This window comes from Pempheris klunzingeri, chromosome 1 (assembly GCF_042242105.1).
Source record: "Pempheris klunzingeri isolate RE-2024b chromosome 1, fPemKlu1.hap1, whole genome shotgun sequence".
Lineage (NCBI taxonomy): Eukaryota > Metazoa > Chordata > Actinopteri > Acropomatiformes > Pempheridae > Pempheris > Pempheris klunzingeri.
In genome coordinates, this window is record NC_092012.1 from 30,812,114 (window position 1) to 30,836,467 (window position 24,354).

Consider the following 24,354-nt stretch of genomic DNA (forward strand, 5'->3'; position numbering starts at 1 on the left):
GCAGGCAGAGTGGGAGCATTCAGGAATCTTCAGAGCGGTGTGTAGAAATGCACCCATTCACAAATTCGACCAGTTCCATTATTGATACATCATATTTTCAAATAATTATGCTCCTTCCCTATTGCGCTCCGAGGCAGTAACAATAAATCGTCAATACATTGAGAAAAAAAGGCAAAAGCGAGTCCCTGAGGAGCGGTTTTGCGTTTGTATGCATGGGGATTGGCAACACAACGGGGCTTATTTACATTAAATACGCCACAAGGTTACAGTGCAGATAGATGAGCGTCATTTTTATCACTCATTACTTCTCTTAAGCGGTGACTGACGCTCAGGACGCACAGGAGGCAACACTCATTTATCCTGGAGTTTTTTTAAGGCGAAGAGTAAACGGCTCGAAACAGTTCACTTGCAAGGTAAGGAATTCTACTTTTTGAAGTCATTTTTGTGACCTGGGTGTCTTTACCCGGAGGGGTTGTTATCCAAGCCAATTTTGAACACACGGTGCCTAAGCCGCGAGGCTGGCTGTGCGTGAATGGTTATGTAGAGGGGGCAGATTTTTAAATAAAAGAGTGTTTGTGGGCAGTTCAAGGTCAGAAACAAACTAAGGTGGTGGGCTATCGGCGTTTTTGCCTTGCCACGGCACCAGGGGAAATGTAACGATGGGGGGATTATTTCTTTAAACGAGGTTCCGTTCACCGCTGGGCTCACCAGCTGCTTTTTATCCCCGGCTACGGCGAATACCGCTAGACCCGGGCTGTATCCAGCCAGTCGGCTGTGCTTTCTACAATGGAGTGCCTTTTTAACGGTACAATGCATTTCACCTACCAGATAGGGGGAGTCCAAGCTGAAAGATGAAGGGAATATGCTGATGCCTGGCGATCGGCATCAATGCAAACGTTTACCTTTAGCAGACAGCGACAGAGAGGGACAGAAAAGCAAGAAGAGAGACAAGTAATAAAGCCGTGTTTTTCATTTCCAACTCAGGATGCGCGGCAGGGAGCAGTTGTAGGGACAGGATCGAGGAGTGGACAGTCCTTAACAGGTCCGAAGCGCACTTTTCAGCACCCCCGTCATCCGACAAGAATATGATCCGGTCAAATCATATGGACATGCCTCATTATTCAATGAACACTATCTCTCACAACGCATCGTTTACGCACAGGAGTTAGCCGGCGCTTCGCCAAATTTACAAGGTAAGAAGAAGTGTGGAGCTTATAGTACACGAGTGGGGTTTTACTGTGGGCTTGGAGTGTATTACTCGCTGTGAAGTCAGTTTTGGGGAGAATTGGTGTCGTTTAAACGGGTGCATCGCAGCGGGGGCCCCTGATGTCTCCCCAATCATGATTAGAAAATAACAGTGCAATTATCCGTAGCGAGTGACGATCTTAAAAACGGCGACGAATAGGGCTATAGCAGCTGGGACCAAGACGTGGGGCTGTGATGCTCGACACCTTGCAACTCAACGCGGGAGAAACTATTTTTATTCCTGCAGAAAATAAATTACACTTAAGTTTTGTTTGTCGCTGCATGTTTTACTCTACGCTGCGTATGCGTAAAAAGGCGTTCGGGCGCACGGCTGTGAAATACTGCGCATTACAAATCAGCGATACAGTACGAGACTTTAAGAAAAGTCCAGCCGTGTCCCCGTTAAGAATGTTCACGGGAAACTTTCAGCTCAAATCGGCACTTGCGCCGGTAAACTTGATTCGCCCTCCCGCACTCTTCCAGCACGTTTGCCACCATGTGTCAAAACTTGTGAGATGGAAGAAGAGCCGGTGAGACCTGCCATTTTGTGCAGTGATCGACCTCTCTTATGAATAAGCAGCCCCTGCATTATGCTTTGAGGAGACGTTACGATGGCATTCAGACGAAGAGAGGGGGGGGTAAATGTCATATGTGGAGACGAACGCACATATTAGCAGCGGTGAAATTGACATTTTTGGGAACCGGTGTCACTTTTGATGGCGTGAATGAGAGTTGTTTTTTTAACAGAGGGGAGATAAAGTTGAGGCGAGTCGCAGATAGACATCCGTTACTGTGGAAATATAAAATGACGGAGCCAATAAGCCAATAATATTTTTTTCCAGGGGATGGAAGAGGTCGGGTGTGTGACATGTCATCGCACTCGTGCTTCCAGGAGCTATCTTCTTTTAATTTACCAGGAGGGTGTTTATATTTGGGATATCCGAAAGATCCTGCAGCTTGAGCGCATTTGGTGCGCTGAAAAATCTCTAACCGGTTGCCGAATTCCCACACCGACTCTCACATGCGCTTATATGATGGGGCAGTATTGAATTATCAGTAATATATAGCATGGACGTGGCTTGTAATCCCATTTAAAGCCTCTGTCTCACCGTGCGTCTTGGGTGGGGAGGACCTTTTCTTGGAAGTCGAGTTGACCCCTGAGTGATCTGACCTGGGTTATCCAGCCACTTCCAACAGCTACCAGCGCTGCACAATGGCTGTGAAGACACATGTCATCATTCTTAAAATACTCAACAATGTCTATCACGTTGTTTCCCACTGTTTCTCTAACCTTCCCTGAAGTTGTCTTAAGCCAAAAGAGGAGAAAAAAAAAAAAAAAAGGTTGCCTCTTCCTCAGATTCATTGTGCAGGGAAAAGGGATAAATAGATGTACTGTGCGAGTTGAGATGCTGTCATTGTTTAATGGTATGCACAGGGCGGATATTATGTCTGAAATAGTGTCTGGGCGTAAACCCTTTTTGTCAGCTCCTTACATTCCCTTATTGGAGATGAAATAGCAAATGGATAACTGTCCCCGCTCCGCTGACAGTTCAGGCTGCCTCACAGACCTGCCTGCCCTTTACTGCACCTCTCTGCGCTGCTACAAGTTGAAATGTTGTCATTCTTTTCGGCTGAAAATATTTTGGAAGACACGCTGTGTTTAAGAAAAGGCCTTGCTTTGCTGACTGGCCTGTTGGAGGAATTTATGAAGAGAATTTAGTGTCCAGGCCTCAGTGTTGGAAATTTATTTAATGCTCATTAGGCCGACTTCAGATTTTTTTTGTGTTAATCTACCTGTCAGGTTACATTTTATTATTACATGCTACTCACTAATGAATTATCCAATTAATTATGTCTATTGTTGTGATTAAAATAATTATTCTTATAAAATATGTAAGAATTATTTATCTTCTTCTCAAGGCAAGTCAAATAGATAAATATACCACGTTTATGGATGGGGTGTTTTATTCTCAGTCAGTGTGAGATTTACTGCTGCAAAAAAACCACACACACACACACACACACACACACACACACACTCTCACACAGCACAAGTATTTTGACATTTTCCTGTGCTGCAACTTTCTGACTGACGGAGCTCAAAATGTGTTCCTGGGAGCCAGTCTGCAGCGGCCGCCGTTGATCTTGTATTAGTTGCTTTCCCACCTGTGCCCATGTCAGCGTTGCTAAGGGGGCCGCGGGCCGTGACTGACTGTGGCGATACACATCTCTCAGCTGAAAATGAGGGAGAAGGGAGTGATGAGAGAAAGTGAGAGAGAGAGAGAGCATGGCATGCAGAGGATGGCATCAAATCAGTCCTCTTTTCACCAGGCTGTCAGTCAGTCAGTCAGCCACTCGGTTCACCGTGGAGTAGACCCACTCGACTGAAGCCGCCGCGTTGTCAGTCCGACGCACAGTGAATTATTTGCGCGTTGACATGTACACAATCAGATTTTTTTTAAAAGGGAAGACAAAACAGTATGAAAAACCACACACTTGTTTAACAAATGCGCATAGAGATGGCAGCGCACGAGCAGACGTCCCAGTGCCATCGCAAAAACACTCAAACCCACAGTGAAGTGGTCGCACAAATTACATAATCTAACAGCACGGAAAATTTGTGCACATAATCAATGGGACGACGCATCATTCAAGTTACCCTGAGCAATAGTCACTGATATATGCTTCTGCAACACAGTGTAGTCCACAGGCAGATAGGCAGCCTCACTGTGGCTAGCTGATCCCCTTCTCATGTAATTATAGGGGAGAGGGCTCCAGCTGTACAGGCTGCGAGGCCAGGGCTCCCAGTCCGCTGGGATCAGGGCGGTGGTGGGCAGGCCAGATCAGGCCAGCTCTGCTCATCAGCCAGCCATTAATTGATATGTGCAGTCATTGTGAAAGCTACCCCCCCCCCACCCTCCGTTACCTCCTGGGTGAAGACTGTGGATACTGGCTCTGTCATTTCTTCATTTCCATTGCGGTTCTTCTTCACGTGGGCAACAGGGCAAAGCGGCAGTGTATCGCTGTGTGTCTGTGTACGTGTGTGTGTGTGTGTCTGTGTACGTGTGTGTGTGTGTCGCAGGGGGCAAGGAGGGTGTTGAAGGGACTGTAACACACATGCGTTAGTCTGGGTTGAGCCTTGTAGCTCCATGACCTTGATCTCCAGAGTTCAAGCCAGGGAGGGGAAGATGTTGGCGAGCTGGGCTTGTAGTTGCCGTGTGAGGCTAATATGACAAGCGCGCACGCACACACACACACACACACACACACACACACGCACACAATTGAAAGCATTGAATCAAATGTGTGATGTGACCTCAAGAACAGATTGCCCTGACCACAACACATCACATGCTAGATTACACACATTAGACAGAAATCTCAAACATTGAGATTTTTATCACAATTGTTAGAATTTCTGTCGTCGAATATGTGAGATTAGATTTTTTTTGTGCAGTCACTACCAACATACGGGATGTGATGTTGAACTTTTAGAAGAAACAGAAATTATGATGTATTCCGCTGTGGTGATAAAGTGGAGGGATGAAGCTGAAGTTGTGAAGCTGGTGCCACCGACCTTTTGCTCGTTATTTGGCCTTTTTAGGATTTCATTTTGTGAAACAGATTTGTGAACAGATGACTGTCTTTTCTTCATCATTTACATGAAGTGTGAATGTCCGAAAGCGTATCTTGTTCTAGTTATTTTCTGTCAATTTAACATGCTGCTTTTGTTAGAAATTAGGACAAAGTAACACTGACTGTTAAGAATGTAAAGAAAGTGCTTTACCTCTGACTTAGATATTAATATATATAAAAAGGAATGGGAAATATGGAATTATTAGCCAGAAATGAAGCTGCTATCGATTAAAATCTGGCTGTATGACTGATCAGCTTTACTGAATCATTGTTTAAATGAGAGTTTACGCTCATTTTCCCTCTGTGTGTGTGTGCGTGCTGTGTGAATGCCTCATCCTTTACTTCTGAGTCTGAGTGTATATTTTCCCCCGGTATGTTCTTTGCCCTGAGAGCTTGATAAGGATTGGGGGCTGAAAGGTTGGAGGGGGTGGGAGGGGGTCTGGTGGTAATCACAGACATAATTTTGATCTAAGAATAAAGAGTGTAGGGCAGATGAGGTGCTGACAGATAGGCTTGACACAGTCTTTTCATGCCGGGGTGCCATCACAAGGAGCGTCTGCCTGTCTGGGCAGCTGGGGGAGCCGGCGTGAGGGGCGGGTGAGGTCTGGATGGGAAGAGAGGAAAGGAAGAGATCGAAGTGGTCTCAGATGGAGAGGTGGGCATGGAAGTGGGCGCGAAGAGGATTTTTATTTTTTTTTTCTAAATCATTTCCTCCATTACATTCCCCTTGCTGTTTGCTGTACGAGACTTTGTTAAATAAGCCTGAGAATGTGCATGCACACAGGTCGGTGCACGTGGGATTCTCCACTCGCAACAGTTTTGTAATAGGGCGTACGTACCGCATGTCCACGTGAATCCACACACTGTGCGAGCGTATTTTAGTTTATCTGGTCAGCCTTGAGAAAGTCCGGTGTCCAGACGATGCTTTGGCCTTGCCCTTCCCTCTGTCTGTCTAATCAGTTGGCGCTCACATAACACCAACTAGGAATGTGTCCTGAAAAAAATGTAAAACACCTTATCCTCACAACCCGTGATATTCCTCCTTTGTTTGCCCCGGCTTCCCTGCTGAGCCCCCTTGGCATTAAGGCTTTATTGAGTTTGGCTTTAGTTTTGTGTTTTTTCCTCAAAGTTCGTTAGCATTTTGGATTTAAGGATGCGTCATGCAATGTCAGGACCGTTTTCTCTTTTGATGTGTCGAAATGCACTGTGTTTTCAGCTGTGTCATTTCCGTAGACAACAGCTTAACACAAACGGGCAAGCACACATCAATCAGAGGTCCTGAAGCAGAGAATTGTTACTGCTTAACATTCAGTCACGCTCAGCTAAGACTGTGGTAAATACCTCCAGTGTTGATGAGATGGAAGGTTATATGTGTGTGAGGCAGGTTATGTCTATTACCCACTTCACATACCATCACCGACTGCATCGCACATGTCATGTCTGCTCTTTAGCTCATCTACCTCTCGGATATGACCTCTGTAAACTTCCCAGACCTCTGCTAATGAGCACACCGAAGTAGCACAAGATGGAGGGAGAGCAAAAGAGGGGAACAGTGGAGAAACAGAGGGAGAAAAGGGAGGGTGTGAGAATGCTGGAGAGAACTCCTGCACCTTTAATTATGATCAAGAGGTTTTCACCAAAGGATGGAGGCGTTGCAGTTCTGTTGCGCTCGTAAATCTGGCCCCGGATGCCGTATATTGTGTCGAACGATTACTGTACACCATTATAGTGCATATTCAACTGCCTCTCCAGCACACGATTTGCATAATTGGATCTTTAATGAAACTTGCCTTGTGGAACAAAAAATACAAAAAAGTGAGATGAAAAAAGTGGTTTGGTGTGAGGGCCCGGGGGGGTGGGTGGAGAAAATAACACGATGTAGATGAATGCCCCCTCAAATATTTATTGGACTTGGGAAAGGTGTTGGTTACTGAAAGTATAAGGAAGACAGAGAGAGGCTGGGGGGGGGGGTTGGGGGCGGGGCTGTGGGGTGACCTGCCCTGGCCCAGGCGCTCGCACATCAGCGACAGTGCTACAAATAGGATGAGAAGTGACTGTGAAAGCTGTACATTCCCCGCCAGGTCTCGCGGGTTAAGACTACAATAGCGGGATATTCTCTAGCCCGGAGGGGATTTCAGCTCCTCTTCTGTCGACACTCATTGCACCAACTTGTTACTCAGGGAAGATGGCTCTTTTGTAGAGGAGCCGATTCTGCGCTCGCCTGGTGGAATTCCTCCGTCACAAATATTTTGACAATGCCTAATCAGGAGCAGTCGCTTTTTTATCCTCCACTTTTTTTTAGGGGTAGTGGGACTTGCTTAGAGCTTTCTTGCAGTGACTGAGTGGTACATTTTCTTCCATATGCGTGTGTGTTTTTGTGCAAAATTGCAACTCCTCGTTTTACAGCTTTTTACATGCATTTGTATGCGTGTGTTTGCCTGAACGTTGCCATTCTCTGTCCCCGCCACTTGTTTGCGGCTGTGGCAAGGCATCTGCTTAATTGTTTAATTAAATTCCAACGTGTCCTGTTTCCCTCGGCCTTCAGGAGGTGAAGGTTAAAATCCTCCTAGTGCCACTTTTACGCCAACGTGAGGGCCATGGATAATAATAGCAGGTTATTTGTCCCGTCTCGCTGAAGGATCTATTGCTTAAAAGTGACAGCGAGACACGGATAAAAGGAAGAAAAAAGCTGCATTTTTTAATCAACATGTCATGAGAGAGACTATTAGGTAGCTCTCTTGTTTCTGCTGTGAGTGCCCCTCCATTCAAAAGTGAAACAGCCAGTTGTTAATCGAGTGCTAATGTTAAAAAACAACCAAATGTTGATGGTGCGTTAAAGCGTTTGTGCGTGCTTAGCTGCCTGCAAGCGGCGGTTTCGCTGTGTGTGTGTGTGTGTGTGTGTGTGTGTGTGTGTGTGTTTCCACTCTACATCCGTGGGAGTGGATCATGTGTCAAAGCGGTTTACAGGTGGCCTGCAGGGCAGCAGCTCTACAGAGAGGTGGAGCAAAAGCAGGCAAGGTTCAAGTACCTCAGAGGCTCAGACGGCGCTGAACTGAGCAATCCCAGCATCTGAGAGGACCCTTCAAAAGCCTCCTTATCGCTCTCCTCACTCCACCATTTCACTCCTCTTTCTTCTGTCTCTCTACTGCAGCCTCTTATCTCTCCATCCCCTCACCCACTCTTATCACTCATTTTTTCCTATCATTTCTTTTTATCTCTTCTTTTTTTCTCCCCCCCCTCACTTCTCATTTACACCACCTGCGTCTCCATTCGCGATTCTTTATCGTTGCCGGACTTGTTGCCAAAGATGACAATAAATTAGTCAGTTCTACCGGTTGCCACCTGCCACACCCTGCAAGCTGTGTTTCAGTGCTCAACTTTGTGAAATTGGCCTCGGATGACCTAAAAATGACAGTAACCTCTTCGTAAAGTGATCGCTAATTAAAACACTTGTCCTTTCAGTGGATCAAATTAAAGAAAACACCTCACACAGAGACAACCTTTCTGTCATACCCAGTAAAACGGTAACCCAACCAACACAAATGAATGAAACATCTAAGACTCTTTTAGGTTTTACTCACCCTTGTTACACTACTTTAGATGACTGTCAGGGTGGTGTGGAGCAAATCTAAACCCCATTTTAGCAGTAAACCACTGAGTTCTTTCTTTACAATCGTACTAGTGTCTCCTTCTGGCACAAGTGACTCAATTCCTGGAATTAATTCCATCCTGGTCAGGATAATACATCAGTTTTACATATCTTGCCCTTTTATTCAGTATTACACATTTTTTTTCTGGCCTCACAAGACACAGTTAACCCATGTAGCTTTTAGTAGTAGTTTCAGTGGAGGGTTTACTGTCCCATGGTGGTAACTTCTACACCTTCACAGACAGTGGGAGTCATATGGGATGTTTTGTTCATTTAATTGGTCAAATTTAAAATAACTTACCATGACAACTGGCAGCCAGGAAACATTGTTATTAGCTTACATAGTACCACATCCATGGAATGGTAGATCCAGTGAGAAAGGCGATAAATATACGGAAGGCAGTGTGATGACAGGACAGAGCAGGAAAAAAAAAAAAACACTTAGACAGAAACGCAGTGAGCAGAAGTGGAGAAGGAGCGAGACAGAGAGGAGGGATGATGTACTTAACGGTATCTGTAGGCTTCCTTCTGAACAAGCTGCTGCCACAGATCCTGGGAGCCTGCGTTGATAAATTCGGTTTGATAAAAGTCACTGAAATGCCGTCCTGTCTGCACACCTCTATTAAGCGCTGGTACATTTGTCACAGCCAGTGGAAGTCAACCAAAGGGTTTTAATGTCACATCAGGCTGAATTAAAGAGTCAATCGAAAGCCCTGAAAGGTTTAGGTTTTTATTTCAAGTGACAGAAGTGGTGGTACAGCTGTGGCTGGCGCTAAAGATTACTGGGCTCTAGCTGATCAAGGCAGTCTTTTTACATTTCATATTTGGCTATTGGGAATCTTGTTATTATTTGTCGCTTATTTTAGCCTGGATGCTCATTTTCTATCTGATGACTTTGAGCGAGTGAGGGGGGAGCGCGCATATGCACGTGTATGCATGCATGTGTGTGTGTGTGTGTGTTTGGGGGGGGGGGCGTGAGGGTGGGTAGACTCTTCTCAAGTCTGGCATTATTTTTCTAATTCATGTTTTTTAATCAAGAGAAATTAGATCTATGCTGCATTAATCACCAACCTTCCTTAATATAGCAAACTGAGGGAGCATTTAAAAAAGCCTGCATTTTAAAAACACACAACTTTCCCCTTGAGAAGCCCCTTAAAACCACATTACTGTTCTCCATTTATGCAAAAGTAAATAAGTAAACCCAAAAGGCAAATGAGCATTCCAGGCATTTAAACACACAGCCTTCTGTAAACGCCCGGCGCAGCCGCGACCACATCTCCGAGGCATAGCTGCCATGAGACACAAAGTAAGGGTTGCTACTGTGCTTTTTTTTTTTTTCACACGGTAAATATATGTCCACTTGTTTATTCTTGCTCTTATTTGAGGACAGGATATCCCCAAACAAATCTTATTTTATCCTTTTTATTTTCTGTTTCATCATTACCATAAGACAGCAAAAGGCCCCTGTTAAATATCAGTGAATGTTAGACAAGCGAGGGGACTGTACACAAATTATTGGAGTGTGGACGGAGGAGGGGGGGGTGTGAAACAGGAACAGGCTACAGCTCTGTGGGTGCTGATGGACACCACCATATTTAACCTCACCCCCTATTCCAAATAATCAAAATTCTATGGGGAACTCATGATGCTAAACTTTGACCGTTAGGTTTACAGGTAACATTTGCAGAAAGGTGCGACTGTACAGGCTTGTGGAAAAAACCCGACCCTCGTTCCTAGAGATGAAGTTCAATCAGAGATCGCTGATTATCTCCACATGTATTGTGTTTCTCAAACCAAACGTATTGGTCCTACTAGCTACAGCCCCTTACTGTCCTGCTCCTAAATCAGCTGCTGATGAAACCACTAATGATAAACGTGAACATAATGAAATTCATCCAGAGTATTTGATCTTTCCTTCTCTTCGTTTCCTCTCCTTTTTCAATCCGTGCACACACATAGACACGTGCACACGCTCACAATCAGTCAGTCCCACCTGGTGTTTTATCTAATTAGGTAAAATACACATTACATGTACATGCACATGCACGTGTGTTTGTGTAAGTGCGTCTGCTCGCCAAGAGCCGTCAGTCTTTCATGAACTACTTTAAAAAGTGTTGTTCAAGGTGGGAGCTAAATACTATTTATCTATTATTTATCTGCGTTATTACCGGGGTTGAATTTAAAAAGAGAGCTCTCCGACGTGGGAGAATTCCCCCGGCGCCTGGTTCTTTCTTTAATACGTCTTTTTAAGTCATAAGATGCGCTCCCACCCCTGCTGGAAAAGAACCTTTAACAGATCTCCCGCAATTTCCGACAGTTTTCTCAAATCATCTTTTTTATTTTTATTTTCAAACGGCCCACCTCATCATCTCCTCTCTCTCCAGCCCCCACCGCCCCCTCCTTGTCTTTTGTTTTCATCTTTGTCTTTTTTATTGTTATTATTCTTGATCGTGAGCTGCAGTTGTTTTCTTCAGCTCAGAACTGCATTTGTCTCTTTTGTTGTGTCGTTCACACCAATCGTAGTAATGGGGAAAGAGTTAAGTGGAAGTGCCCGGGCCCTTGTTCGGCTTGTCTGTTGGCTGCTTTGGTAAACAGGACTGTCAGATCTGCACAGAGATGGGGAGGGTGGGCTCGAAGGGTGGGATTTCACCCGTTCATAACATGTATCCCAAAAACTAGGGGGTCATTTTCAACAGACTTGCTATTTCTAAACCTTTTGACTCTATGGCACCCATTAAAAAGGAATAGCAAAAGGACATGGAAGACTTACAATTGATTTATTTGTCAGTTTGGACCGTGCAGCGTGCAATAGTAACTCGGTGTTGTTACAGAGGTTTTGCACAAAATCTCAGAGAGGAAAGGGACGTGGTAATGAATCGTTCAGATTTATTACAACTTGGATCTTATTTTCGCAGATTTGGCCATTTGTTTAGGTTATGATTAAATTGTACTAACCAAAGTAATTGCTTTGCTCTTGGATGAGGGGACGTTGTTAAAAAGAAGTCAGACAAGGGAAGAAACACGAGCAGAGAACTGGACAGGTTTTAATCAAATTTAGTGAGCTTTATGTGTCAGTGCCAGTCAGCCTTGCTGCCAAATTGTCTCTGTGACCAAGCAACAAAAAAAATGTCGGTTGGGCAGACCGCGCTTATATCCACAGTATGCATACGTAATTTCAGGTGTGCTGAGTGTGCAGTTTTACTCAAAACAAAATGGATCATATAATCTGATAATTCACTTACCACTCCTGTTATTGCTGCAATGTCACCATGTACTCTCAGCAATTTCTTTGCTTGGTAAATTTGTATAATAACTGCTAGAAATTAAAGCCAAAACAAGAAAATGAAAACGAGGTTCAGGTTGTTACAGCTCAGCGTTATCCTTTTAGCCTGAACGTGAACCTTGTTCGACATGTTCTTAAATTGTTCAAATTCCTAAACAGTCAAAAGCCTTACGGGTAATAAGCTAATTTTGTGCCACAGCACAGTAATTTACACACTTATCGGCCCCTTCCTGTCCTGACTGAGCCCCAACCTGCCCGTGACCCCCTTGACCAGAACCCACTCTGTCACAGAAAGTCCTTCAACCCTCCCAAACACCCTTCGTCAGCCTACCCACCAACAGGACAATCTCATGGCAGAGCGTCTTCAAATTAGGGATCTGAGAGGTTTGCTCCACAAATCTGAAGTTGAGGTAGAGTTTATTTCTCTCTCTTTCCCTCGTGGCCTCCGTCTCTCTGATTGCCGATCAGCCCCCGAGGGCTTTGAGGCGCTCTTGCTGGATCCCTGTGATTAGATTAAATGGCCTCCCCTCTGCTCCTCGGAGACCAGGGTTGGTTTGTGGGGTGGGAGTGAGGTGGACTGAAGAGGGCGAGGTGAACACCGTAGAGGAACTGAGTGTGAGGATGTGGAAATTCTCAGAGAGAAGGTTGGACAGCTGGTCAGTGTGGAAGCCCATGGGTCATCCAATTGGTGGGTGTAATACGATGCCTGCACTCTATCAGATTTACGGTAAAAGAGAAGGTCTAAATGAGGAAAAAAGACATCAAATCAGACATTTGAGGATTTTTGTGGCTTCACTTTCTCCCACTTAGCATTACGAATTCTGTGTCCCACAAGAATCAAACATGCCAGCAAACAGAGCTATTTCAAATTATAAGGTGCAGCTTGTTATTGTTAGATATTAAAATGAATTGTGCCTGATAACTGATTGCTATCTTGGCAATCATGTCCTTTTCTGAAAATAATGTGAAGGTGGCATCGTACTCTGAGGAGATTTTTCAGACTCAGGGCTCAGGGGACTCGGCTCAGGGGAGTGATGATCTACACCAGAGGATGGATCTCTTCTCCAGGCAGTGTACTTAGCAGAGACGTGTGTGTCTGTGTGTGTTTTCTGTTATGTGGCCTGTAATAAAATGTAAGGCCTCGGGTGCCGAATCCTCTATGTGTGTGCCTGCCTCCGCCTGTAAGAAGTGTGCTTTTCCTCACTTCGCTGTGTCTCTGCTTCTACAGTGTGTACCAGTACCTGTCGTGTGTGTGTGTGTGTGTGTGTGTGTGTGTGTCAGTTACTGCTGGGAGGGGCATTTGATCCAGCCGTGGCTTGTGTTCGTGTGGAGCCCGGTGGAGAGCGGCGGAGGTCAGTCTCCTCCTCAACACCCCTTTTTCATCCAATTTCTGTGGCTGCGGGCGGCCGCTTGCCGCGCTTTTGTTGCCGGAGGTAATCTGTGAAGTGATCTTAATTATGGAGGTTCGGCCTGTTCCTCTCTTCCCCCCACCTCTTCCTCCTCCTCTCTCTCTCTCTCTCTCTCTCTCTTTCTCTCTCTCTCCCCCCTCTCTTCTAATTCTTTCTCTCTCTGTCTTCCTCTCTGTACACGCTTTTAATCTAACAGCGTAGTTAGCTCGTAATGAGGGCGAAGGGAGCACGTGCGCTTCTGCTTACACATGCTGCGAGGCTTCGAGGAGGAGGAGGAGGAGAAGGAGGAGGATGAAGAGAGTAAGGAAGGATGGAAAGGGTGGAAAGACAAACAATTATACAGTTTCCATGACAGGTTTGTCAAGAAAATTATACAGCGGACCAGAAATCTGGAATTTATTTTGAATTCTGTCATACCCAAAACTGGTACGGATTGGTATGAAAAGTAGGGTTTGACTTTCAATTACAATGACAACAATAACAATGTTGTGGTTTTTGGTTAAAGCCTATAAGGTTAGACATGTATTATCTATACAATTTTCACTTGTAATTAAATACATTTGATGTCTACAAGTGGACTTATTGGGATGGAAAACCTCTAAAACCACATTTAGAGCACCCAGCTGTTTTTTAATCAGATACACTTTTTTTTTTTTCACTAAAAACATTATTTTTAACTCCGCTTTCAATGTAAGATATTGCAGAGGACCAACTACTGAGGATAAAGTGTGGTTTTATTTGCCGTTGCACAGAGTTTTCACAGTGAACATCTTGGAGAAGATCGGTGGAGCATATTTGTAAAGAAAAGAAAATAAAGATATAAAAAAGTTGGTGTTTTCCTTTGAGGAGCAGTGAGAATGCTTCGGAAGGATGGGATGTTAAGAGACCTGGAGGGAGGCAGGGGATGGGGTGGAAGGGGTGGAGGGGGCAAAGGGGAGCACTGGGGGTTGGTGGGAGAGGGAGCTAGATTGGATCCATTACACATAAACAGCCTAGGCATTGATGAGATGATCCGACGAGGATTAGGCCAACAATCCTGATGGACACTGAAAAGGTGACCACACGGGGAGGGGCGTGTGTGTGTGTGTGTGTGTGTGTTACTTTATGCACATGTGTGTATGTGGCTCATAGCACAATAGTATATGCCGTATGGCCTTATTATCCATCCATCCCTCCCGACGCTGCAGCCGCTCTTTAGGGTCACGCTGGGAGCCAGTTCCAGGTCACAGCGAGGCCAAAGGGCAAGTACTGGGGCATCAGTGCCAATCAAGTCAGAGCCACATCCCTTTGAGACCTTCTCGTTCTTCATGTGTGAAATGTGTTATGATATCACTCAGCTGGTTTCAGTTCATTTCTTTGTTTTTGATTTGTCTAAAGGACCTGGCAGGTTTTATTGGAATTTAAGGATAGAATTAAGGAGATCAACGTGGTCTTTCCCCCCCCCACTGTGAACAGCAGCTAATACTAACGCTGATACAATCAAATTAAGCAACAATGATTTTGATGATCAACAATTAAGATATTTGTCAAGTGAAAATGCCAAACAGTTGCTGCGACTAGCTTGTTGATTGCCAGAATTTATTGCTTTTCTCTGTTTTAAATTGTTGTACATTGGATTTCTTTGGGTTTGGGACTGTTGGTTGGAAAAATCAGACATTTTAAAGACATCATCTTTGGCCCTGGGGCATTTTTCACTTTTTATAGACTACTTATAGACTGAGATAGACTGATATACTGATACTTTATTAATAAAAAAAGATGAATTAATAATTCAGTAACTAGGAACTGAAACTGCTTGTTGATTAATCAATTTGTTCATTGTCAGAAAATGAATTTGCTACAAATCTAATGATAAATCCTTTAAGTCATTTTTTAAACATAAATACCAAAAATCCCTGGTTGCAGCTTCTCAGATGTAGTAGATGTAGTTATTTGCTTGTTTTCTTAGCGTTCTTTACACCAAACTAAATATCTGTTGCGGGTAGGACTGTTGGTCGGACATAACAAGCAGTTTGATCAGGTCAGGTTGGACTGGACAAACTTGTGATGGGCAGTGTCTTTGCAATTTTGTACATTTTACAGACCAAACGATTGATTGCGTAGGATCCTGTGCATGAATGAGTCGTGTAAGAATCAGAATTCTTTCACTGGATTTACTCTCTAAGAATCAAACTTTGTAAAGAAGTATAGAGACTGTGAGTGGAGGGTGTGCAAGGTAGTTTGTGAACTGTGTACAGAAGTGTGTGTGAGTGTGTGTGTGTGTGTGTGTGTGTGTGTCTGTTACAGTGAGGCTGCTAATTCCTTCGGGGTCAAGAGGAGGGGCTGGGGTTAAATGGTGTGACAGGGGAGGTCAACAGTGATTAGCTGCCATTTGAACTAATAGCTGGATGCTGAAGAAGAGAGGAGACGGGAGGAAGAAGAGGAAGAGGAGGGGAGAGGGGTTGTTGCATTCGGGTTACCGGTTTCTCGAAATCCCTGTGTGACTGTGTGTGTGTGTGTGTGTGTTTGTGTTTGTGTCATTGTGTCGAACAGTCTCCCTCCTCCCATTTGTACTCACCCCCTCCACTATCCCCTCCTTTCCTCGTGTCCTTATATTATTAAAGGTTGCCTCCGTGCTTAAGTAAGGCAAAGCAGATGGCCCTTTTCATAAATCATGCTTATAAGATGATTATAGGCGCCGCCGCCCACCATTCTCCCCTTCACTTACGGTACAGTAGTGCTTACAGTTTTCCTCAAAGGCCTGCTAATCTGGCTGTAATTTTTTAAAACACAAAGCTACCGCCAAAGCTAAACTCTGATTGCTTTACTGACCGGTAAGGGGATGCCACAGTTTGAACCCTGACTGCGGCACGAAGCCTTGAAAAAGTGACAAGTCAAGAAGAGAAAAATGCAAAGATAAGATTCCCTGCCCTGCCTGTGCCGCCTCCTCTCTCTCCACACTCTCAGCATTACCCCCCACTTGTTATGTTCCTGAGCTTGGCGCAAAGTTGCTCAGAACAGGATGTTAAATATATAGCACAGGGAGGGAGAAGGAGAGGAAGAGAGATGGAAAAGGAGTAAAAGGAGGGGTGTGCGTGTGTGTGTGTGTGTGTGTGCATGTGTGTGTTGGATTATGTCTGTGCTGTTGCACTATTCCTTGATGTATGCACCATGTCAGGCAGTCATTGTCTCCTGGGTAAAGAATGATAGTTCAAATACCTAGCATCTCTCCCCTGGTGCTCCAAATGCTCGCCTTTGAAGTTTTTATAATCCATCTGTCATCTGCGAGCAGGGAGGGCACATGTTCTGTACTACTCAATTACCAAATTCTCTTTTTGCCAGCTACAATGAGACAGGAAGCAAATAATATGGGCGACCCTGAAAAAAAAAAAAGAGAGGGGGTGTGGGGGGGTGTATAGAAAGAGAGAAAGAGAAAGAGGGAGGAATTGCTTGAAATCCTGCGTTCCTGGCTTTCTCACGCACTTGATTGTGTCCCCTCGCTGCCTCTCATAACAGGAGAACAAAGCCTGTTTGTTGTGGGTGGAATGCCTAAAATGCTTCCTACTGTTACAATCATGAAGAATTTGATTGAATGTGTATTGTTTCAGGGGCTTGGTGATTTTGATCATTTTTTAAAGTGCCTTAGATTGTTATTCAGCTTCCCTACTAGCAATAATAACCTACTAGCAATAGTCACCTAATCAAATTCCATTTGATATAAACATTTAATTTGTTATAAGAGCTGGTAGATGTGAATGGCTAGTGTGAGAAAAAATGTGTTTTGATTATACATTATTCATTACCAAGTCTTAAAGATGCATTCTGATAGGCTTTTTGTCAGTGGCTGGATGGAGAATCTAATGAAGTTTGCTGCAGTTCTTGGTGTTAAAATCGTCTTTAATTGGTGAACGCTTTGTTGTGCGTCGCTTTAAAGCTGCACTGAGGCGACCAGAAAAACTTCAGATAACCGTCTGAAAAATAACAACAGCAGCAGTTGCAAATTATGGCTCTGAAACATATTTCATTTACATACGCCACAGGCCTCTTTTAAGGCGTCTACCTTTTAATTCTTTTTCATATTTAACACTCAATACAAAACAATAAAAGCCTCAGATCTCTGTGTCTGTATCCTCGTTTACATTGAAAATCCCCCCAGCCCACCCCTCCGCAGCTCCCATCCGAAAGCATCCTCACTGGGAAGAAGATGAAAAGATTGTTTTGAGAAACTCGAAAGGAAATTTGACATTCTTTGGTTGCTTCTGAAACTTCCAATATTCTGCCGTAATTGTTTCATACACGTTATATATCTTCATTTGGGGGGAATGAAGGAGATGAAGAACACGTCGGCTTCTTTCTTCCTGAATAAAAGGCAGCAGAACCCATCTGGTTGGGTGAAACACGGCTGGCCCTCTCGCGCTCATCGCTGAAATAATACTCCCTCTAATGACTCCCACATATTCTGAAATCTCCCTTTTGAAATTGGTCTTGGCAGATTATTTGCAGGTACTTGAGTTGCATCTGTTTGCAATTTTGCAAATGTGGAAGACTTTAATGCTGGGCAGGGGCGGGTAGCAGGGAAAAGTCTATTTTAATCCCTGGGATAACACCGGCTGTCAGTGTGAACTGGCCAGGGCAGTGGCCTGCACCCTAACCCAAATTTTGACTCGTCTTTGCCGAGGTGACGATATGTTTGTACTGATGCTACAGTCTTCTTCATTCAGACTTTGTAGCCGTCTATACTCGGTACCAGGACCGGTTTTATTCTGAGAGTCGGTGGTGGTTGCAGATGGTGGCGTCTGAAGGTTAGTGTGAAAGCAGGTGGCCGCACTGTGCACTAAGAATACAAAAATATTCAAATAGAAGTGTAAATACATCGAATCAAGGTCATAACCGATATAACCAGAGGTGGAAAGTAACAAAGCACATTCAGCCAAATACTTTATACCTTTAGTCCACAGCATCACAGAGGGAATTATTTCCCTCCACCACATTTATTTGACATTGCTGTCTTATGACATCCATCAGCAAATTTGGTGATTTTGACTTTTTTTTAGAAAAACTAAAAGCTTTAATGTCCCTTCACACGTCGAGGATCTACTACTTAAGAATAAACCATTAGCAACCATTAGATTATTTGACGGAGTCTTTCAAATGAAGCTGAACACAGGCCTGTTTTCATGGCTCATGAAAAAGTGACATGTTGGAGATACATGATACTTACACACTTTTACTTAAGTATTATTTCCAACGCAGGACATTTACTCTGAGTATTTTACAGTGTTGTTTTGCTACTTTTACCAAAGAAAAGGATACAAATGCTTCCTCCACCGCTGCAGATTAGGGTCATGCATTGTATTTAGTCATTTGATATGTATATCACAGATAATGTGGCTCAGAAGTCCCTGGGTGCCGTGGAGTTTGTCAGGTATTTGTGTTGTCCAGTATAAAGTACAGTGATCAGCGAAGCTAAACCAAAGCTGAAATGATTGTGACTTCAGTCCTTATTATTTCTACCATGTGGTGAGCAGCTGACCAGCTTAAGCCTCCCCCTTTTTTCACCCCCCTCTCCCTCCCTCCCCTTTTTAAAACTGTAATAAGGTGCCCTATTGTCCTATGGCAGGGTGTACTGGGGGCCACAGCCGAGCCCACCCGGCTGATTGTAATTGCATAGGTGGTTACAATTACATTAATTACATATTTCATCAACACTGTTTATCCAGCCGCATGGTAAATGAAGAAGCCAAACTTTTAACTCTGTCTTTTGTTTTTGCATTTCTTGCCCCCCCCCTCCCACCCCTAACCCCCTTTTTTTTTTTTTTTTTTTTGTGTGTGTGGTTGTTTTATTAGGAGCGAGGGGAGGGGAGGTGCCAGAGGAGGAATTATGCTGAAAGTGTATGCCTTGCAACTTTTCCCCTCCCTGTTGGAAATGTTTATTTGAACAGTAAGCTCATGATTTGAATATTTGTAATCCATGCTTAAATTTACAGGCCAGATGAACTTTTTGGCACAGAATGGCAACCATAAGTAGGATTTTGAGAAAAGCTTTACAAAATTTTAAGCCATGTGCAAGGCTTATATAATTTAGAAGGGGGGAAATATGCACAAATAAAACAGGCTCTGTCTTATTTACTTTACACGCGCAGAAAAAAACTACATCATATGGCGCCTGACGTATATATGCGTTAGTTATGTCCTTCTGTCCACACTTTTAGAAAACAGAATCTAAAGCTAACAATCACTTGTCTATGAATACTTGGAGGAATAAAATAGCTCCAGAGGCATGGGCACTTGAGCCATTCTCTTACGCTGGATGTAAATGAGCGTACTCCATATTGACATGTGCTGGCGGTTGTCACCCATATTGTAGCCTGGGAGGTGGGTGGGTCGCCCTTGCGAGTGGCACAGAGTGATAGAGAGAGAGAGGTGGGGGTCGCTGAGGCGGGCAGAAGAAAGGAAGGCTTCCTTAAATGATGCTAATCAGTCCGGAGGGGCCTGGCCCTCTCTCCCTCATCATTCTGCTGTAATTCAGATGTGCTGAGAACCTGGAATTAAATGTGTCACCGCGAGGCGCGTGCGCGTGCTCTCGTGCGTGCGCATATGTGTGCGTCAGCCTCTGTTTGCCTTGCGTCCACTTGTGTGTGTGTGCACGTGGGGTGTTTAGGGGTTAAGTAGAACCAAATTAGTTGATGGGAGAACTAACAGCAGCAGTAGCTTTCTGTGTGGCTACTTCTTGGTGAATGTCAAGATGATTTAGCTGCTCTTCTGCTCGCCGTCTGTCTCTGAGCACTGGCCCTCCAATCACCGCTCTGAGCTGTCTGTTTTGTGCAACAAATGAATATTAAATCTACACTGGGCAACTTCGCACACTGGCGAGGGGTTGCAGTCTGAAATATGAGGATGGTGAAGCCCAGAAATTCTGCAAGGTGATATCAGTAAGCCGTCTTCTTCTGTGGTGTCTGCTGGTGGTGGAGACGGAACGGCTCAGAACAGCTTCTTCTGCGTTTATTTGTTCGGGTACTACATGAACTTTACCAGTCAGTCTAAAATATCCAATGGGAGACTCTCTTGACTTTTGCAGCTGCTGTATACACTTTTAGATATGTAATCAAGATCACTGAGCTTTCACCCTAGATCACGCTAGATTAATGCTGACATTTTTTGATACTAGTGTTGACATACCTGAGTTTATATGCCAAGGCAATACGTTTTATTGATAACTTATACTGGGGAACAGAAACATATTTTTCTACAAAACAACCTTTTATTTTACCAAAGCTGAACTTCTCAAATGTTATATTTTTCAATATACAAGCTGTACAAGAACTCAAAATGCAGACTAAAATTGGCAAAATGATGACTTAAATCAAAATGTAATTAAGGAATAAGTAAAAAAGAGTATGACTCTGAGCGTGTGATCGTTGCCAGCTTTTCAGACTTTTCAACACATTTCGGTCTTTACCAAAAACGTATTGAGATCCAGTCATGGTGTTGACGAGTGTGTTCCTGTGTGAGCTCACAAAGGTGTCTGCGTTGTCTTTCTTGCCAACGAGTGGTGTATGTGTGTATTCTTGCTAACATATTGTGTGTGTGCGTGTGTGTGTTGGGAGGGGTGCGGGGGTGCGAGTGTGTGTGTGCGCAGGGACGCCAGTTGGGCTAACAGCTGAATCATGGCTCAGCCGCTGCCCCTCGTAGTCCTTGGCAGTTAGCGGTGTGAAAAAGCCTTCTCTTTGAGGGCATTATATAGATTAATGTGCTGTGCCTCAGGCAGAGACACACACACCTCGCCAGGGAGGGATCCTGGCCGTGCGTGTGTCTGAGTGTGTGTGTGTGTGTGTATTTGTGTGCACACGTGTGTGTGGATGTGAGAAGGGACAGTTTCGGGGGGTGTTAACAAGAGACTAGGGGAAGGTACCGTGAGTGTGCTGTGTGTGTGTGTGTGTGTGTGTGTGTGTGTGTGTGTGAGAGAGAGAGCGAAAAAGAGGCAGTCAGAGAAAGACGCTTGGGTGGCATTCAAATTTATTCTTGGTGAATTTTTGAATGTATTTTTTTATGATTTTACACTTGTTTTGGTGGAAAACTTATTCACTGATAATAGAAATTATGCAATAAATAACACATTTGATCATCAATAAGTCTTGACAGAGTGTAAAGTGTAAAAGATTTTACTCGTAGCTTAGATTTCTGATGTGCCGTACCTGTTTATTATACTTCTTCAGCCCAGAAATGTAGCTACATTTACAGATATTAGAGTGATTTATGCTTGATTAACCGAGTCTATGTGCAAAATATGCTGTAATACTTCAGACATTAGGTGGAATCCCTACTAGTGCAGTGGCCGTTCAAAACGCGCCTGTTTGGAACAATGTTTGGCCTCCGGTATTGCTGCTTGCAGCTTTCACGAGAGTCGCTCATCCAAAGAAACTTTTTCTCCACCTTTTATACACAGCTAGCTATCTGGGGCAAAAAAGTAACGTTGCTGATGCTTATGATGTTAGGGTTTGCTATAGTGGGACATCTCTGGTCTGGTCTGGTCTTTCTTCACCTGTTCCTGAATGTGCTGTGATGAGCGGCGGACAGCTAGCTGTACCCAGCATGCTTTTCAGCAGTGTAACATTTAATAGAGATCCTCTCTCATACACCACACAGTGTGAACTTCTGGCGTTAGTAACACACTGCTAATAAATATGTGTGATGAATGATTGATGACATACATACATACGGATAGATAGAGACTCCTTCCGTTTCACTTAGATTCCAATGTATTAAGCCTGCTGCTTTCAGAGCACCTACATGTGCTCAGGCTACCGGGTGTTTTCGATGGCATCTGGGGAGTCGATAGCTTTCCATCGTGGTACTTTTATGTGAATCAGAAGGGTGTTTATGAGACCTGGGTGGCCTGAGAGGGGCATCATCTGGCCCAGTGACTCACTCTGTGTTTACCTTCTCTTTTGTTCTATCCCACACCGTCTTGCCTCTCAGCTTAGCCGAGTTAAGATCAGGGTGTAGCTGAGCTGATACAGTATCACAACAAATACACACAAATGCCACAGCTGTTGGAAGCAAATGCAAATGGAAAAGTACAACACTGTTCCAGCTGAAGTTGAAGCAAAAAGCTTGTAGGGGTAAACAGGATACCGTTAAGGCTTCTCTCTGTTTTTTCGCTCTCTTGGGCTTCATGATTGCTCATATTTTGAATGCGTTTGCTTGTTTCCCTGTTTCTCATTTTCCTCACTTCACCCCTTTGCTGAGAAATATGGGGGAGATTTTCCTATCGTGATTTCAGCGCTGTCTATTCGACGCTGTTTTTGTGCATGTGCTGGTGCTCGTGCGCGAAAGTGTGAGCATGTGACCGCAAGTTCTGAGGTTATTAGTTTAGATTATCTGAGATTTTTTGTCTCTTTGACATGTAATGTAGCTGTATAGTTTTGGTACGTATATGTATACATGCAATCAATGTACATATACTGGATGTCCATGTATATTTGAGTGTGTGTGGGTGTGTGTGTGTGTGTGTGTGTGTGTGTGTGTGTGTGTGTGTGTGTACTCATATGCAGTTCTCTCCAGCCAGCGGTCTAAATAACCTACTTTTGTCTGACAACGGCATCAAGTCGTGGAGGTGCACATATGCAGAAAGCTACTTGGAAAGGCCTCCTCGTAGCTGTCAGCTTTTATTATGCGCTGAGGTGTCATGTTTGTTAGGAAGCTGAGTGCAGATGGCAGAGTGGAAGAAATGGATCACTAATTTTAACAATGATTAATGAACAGAGATGGAAAATGAATTACATCGGACTATTGGAGGCAAGGAATATTTTCTCTGAAAATGTTAACTTCGGCTGCCAGGCAGCCGGCCGTGTTGTGGGAGTATATTGAGGAGGGGGAGGAAATGTGTGTGTGTGTGTGTGTGTGTGTGTGTGTGTGTGTGCACCAAGGTGCAATTTTTCCCCGCATCTTTTGTAGAATCAACACTTCACTGCTCTTGCCTATTACTTTACTGTTCGCCTGCTTAAACACTGCCGGCTTTATACACATTGTTTTTCCCCCCCTATGTGTATTGCACTACCAGTTAAGGTACACACTCTTTAATAAGGTAAACACAAGAAAGGTTAGACTGTCTTAAAATGTTAGCTATTTCCATTACTCTGCTGTATGCTTTGATATCAAATCATAGATGTAGCAGATTCGATCAAGTGTCAGTAGCTTTTTGCTGTTGTATTTCATTCTGGAAGAACAAAAGCGTGTCCATAGCTGCCTTTGAATGTAGTTTGCAAACATTTTGTAGGACTCCATGTTTAGTTTTGATAATGAAAACAAGCAAATAAGTATAAATAAGCAATATTTTATAATTTTTTTTTTATTATTTACAAGACAAACCAGCCTCCTTACCACAGCCTAGAAATCAACCTGATAGATTTTGAGTGTTTTGATTGACTGATGGACACCTCATCAATCACATTCTATCAGCATGTTGGTGTGGTTATAAACGGCAGAGAGAATCAGTGTGTTTACCGTTCAGATATCAGTATTACAATATCATATGACAGTATAAAAAGCAGATGTGACATTCCTCATTACTTGTGATCTGAGAGTTCCTCATAGTTTCTCCTCTCTTCCACTTTCTTTGCGTATAAAAGACAACCTGTCTCCCCCCCACCCCCTCCCCATCACCCTGCCTATATTTGTGTCTCTTTCAAGGTTTGTCTGGTGGGCGGTTGGTGCAACATGGTTTAATAGGTAGATGTGAACTATTTTGAATTTAATTAAGGGCCTGATGGGAATTACGTAAAGGGAGAAAACAGAGCAACTTCTATGTTTGTGTTCATGTGTATGTGTGTGCAAGGGAGACGGAGAGAGAGACAGAGAGAGGGAGAGACAGAGATCTCAGGTTACGGCAGCATATGCTAAGCACTCAGAAAACATACACAATGCCTTTGGTGAACAAGGTAGTCGGTATGCCCTTGGGAGCCAATTTAGATTGTGACTTAAGGCAATGTCGTGGCTTTGTGTGTGAGCGTGTGTGTGTGTGCGTTCCCTGCATGTGAGTGTGAGTTTTACTCTTGACGCTCCATTGAAACAGTAGTGGTGGGTAGATCTGGGTGGCCCTCCTGCAGACCCTCCACATCTGTGCCCCCCCCCCACACTCCCTCCCAACCAAC

At 44.0% G+C, this 24,354-nt stretch overlaps 1 protein-coding gene across 2 annotated transcripts in view; it reads left to right on the plus strand.

Moving 5' to 3' along the window:
- Positions 1-340: 340 nt before the first annotated feature.
- Positions 341-24,354, plus strand: part of znf536 (zinc finger protein 536) — a 192,238-nt gene continuing 168,224 nt past the window's right edge. Inside the window, exon 1 of one of the 2 annotated variants that reach the window (XM_070833703.1) lies at positions 341-413. The gene's annotated coding sequence lies outside the window, so the exon portion shown is untranslated. Of the gene's footprint in view, positions 414-1,167; positions 1,194-24,354 lie in introns of those variants that run through there. The other variant, XM_070833711.1, reaches the window with a different exon arrangement.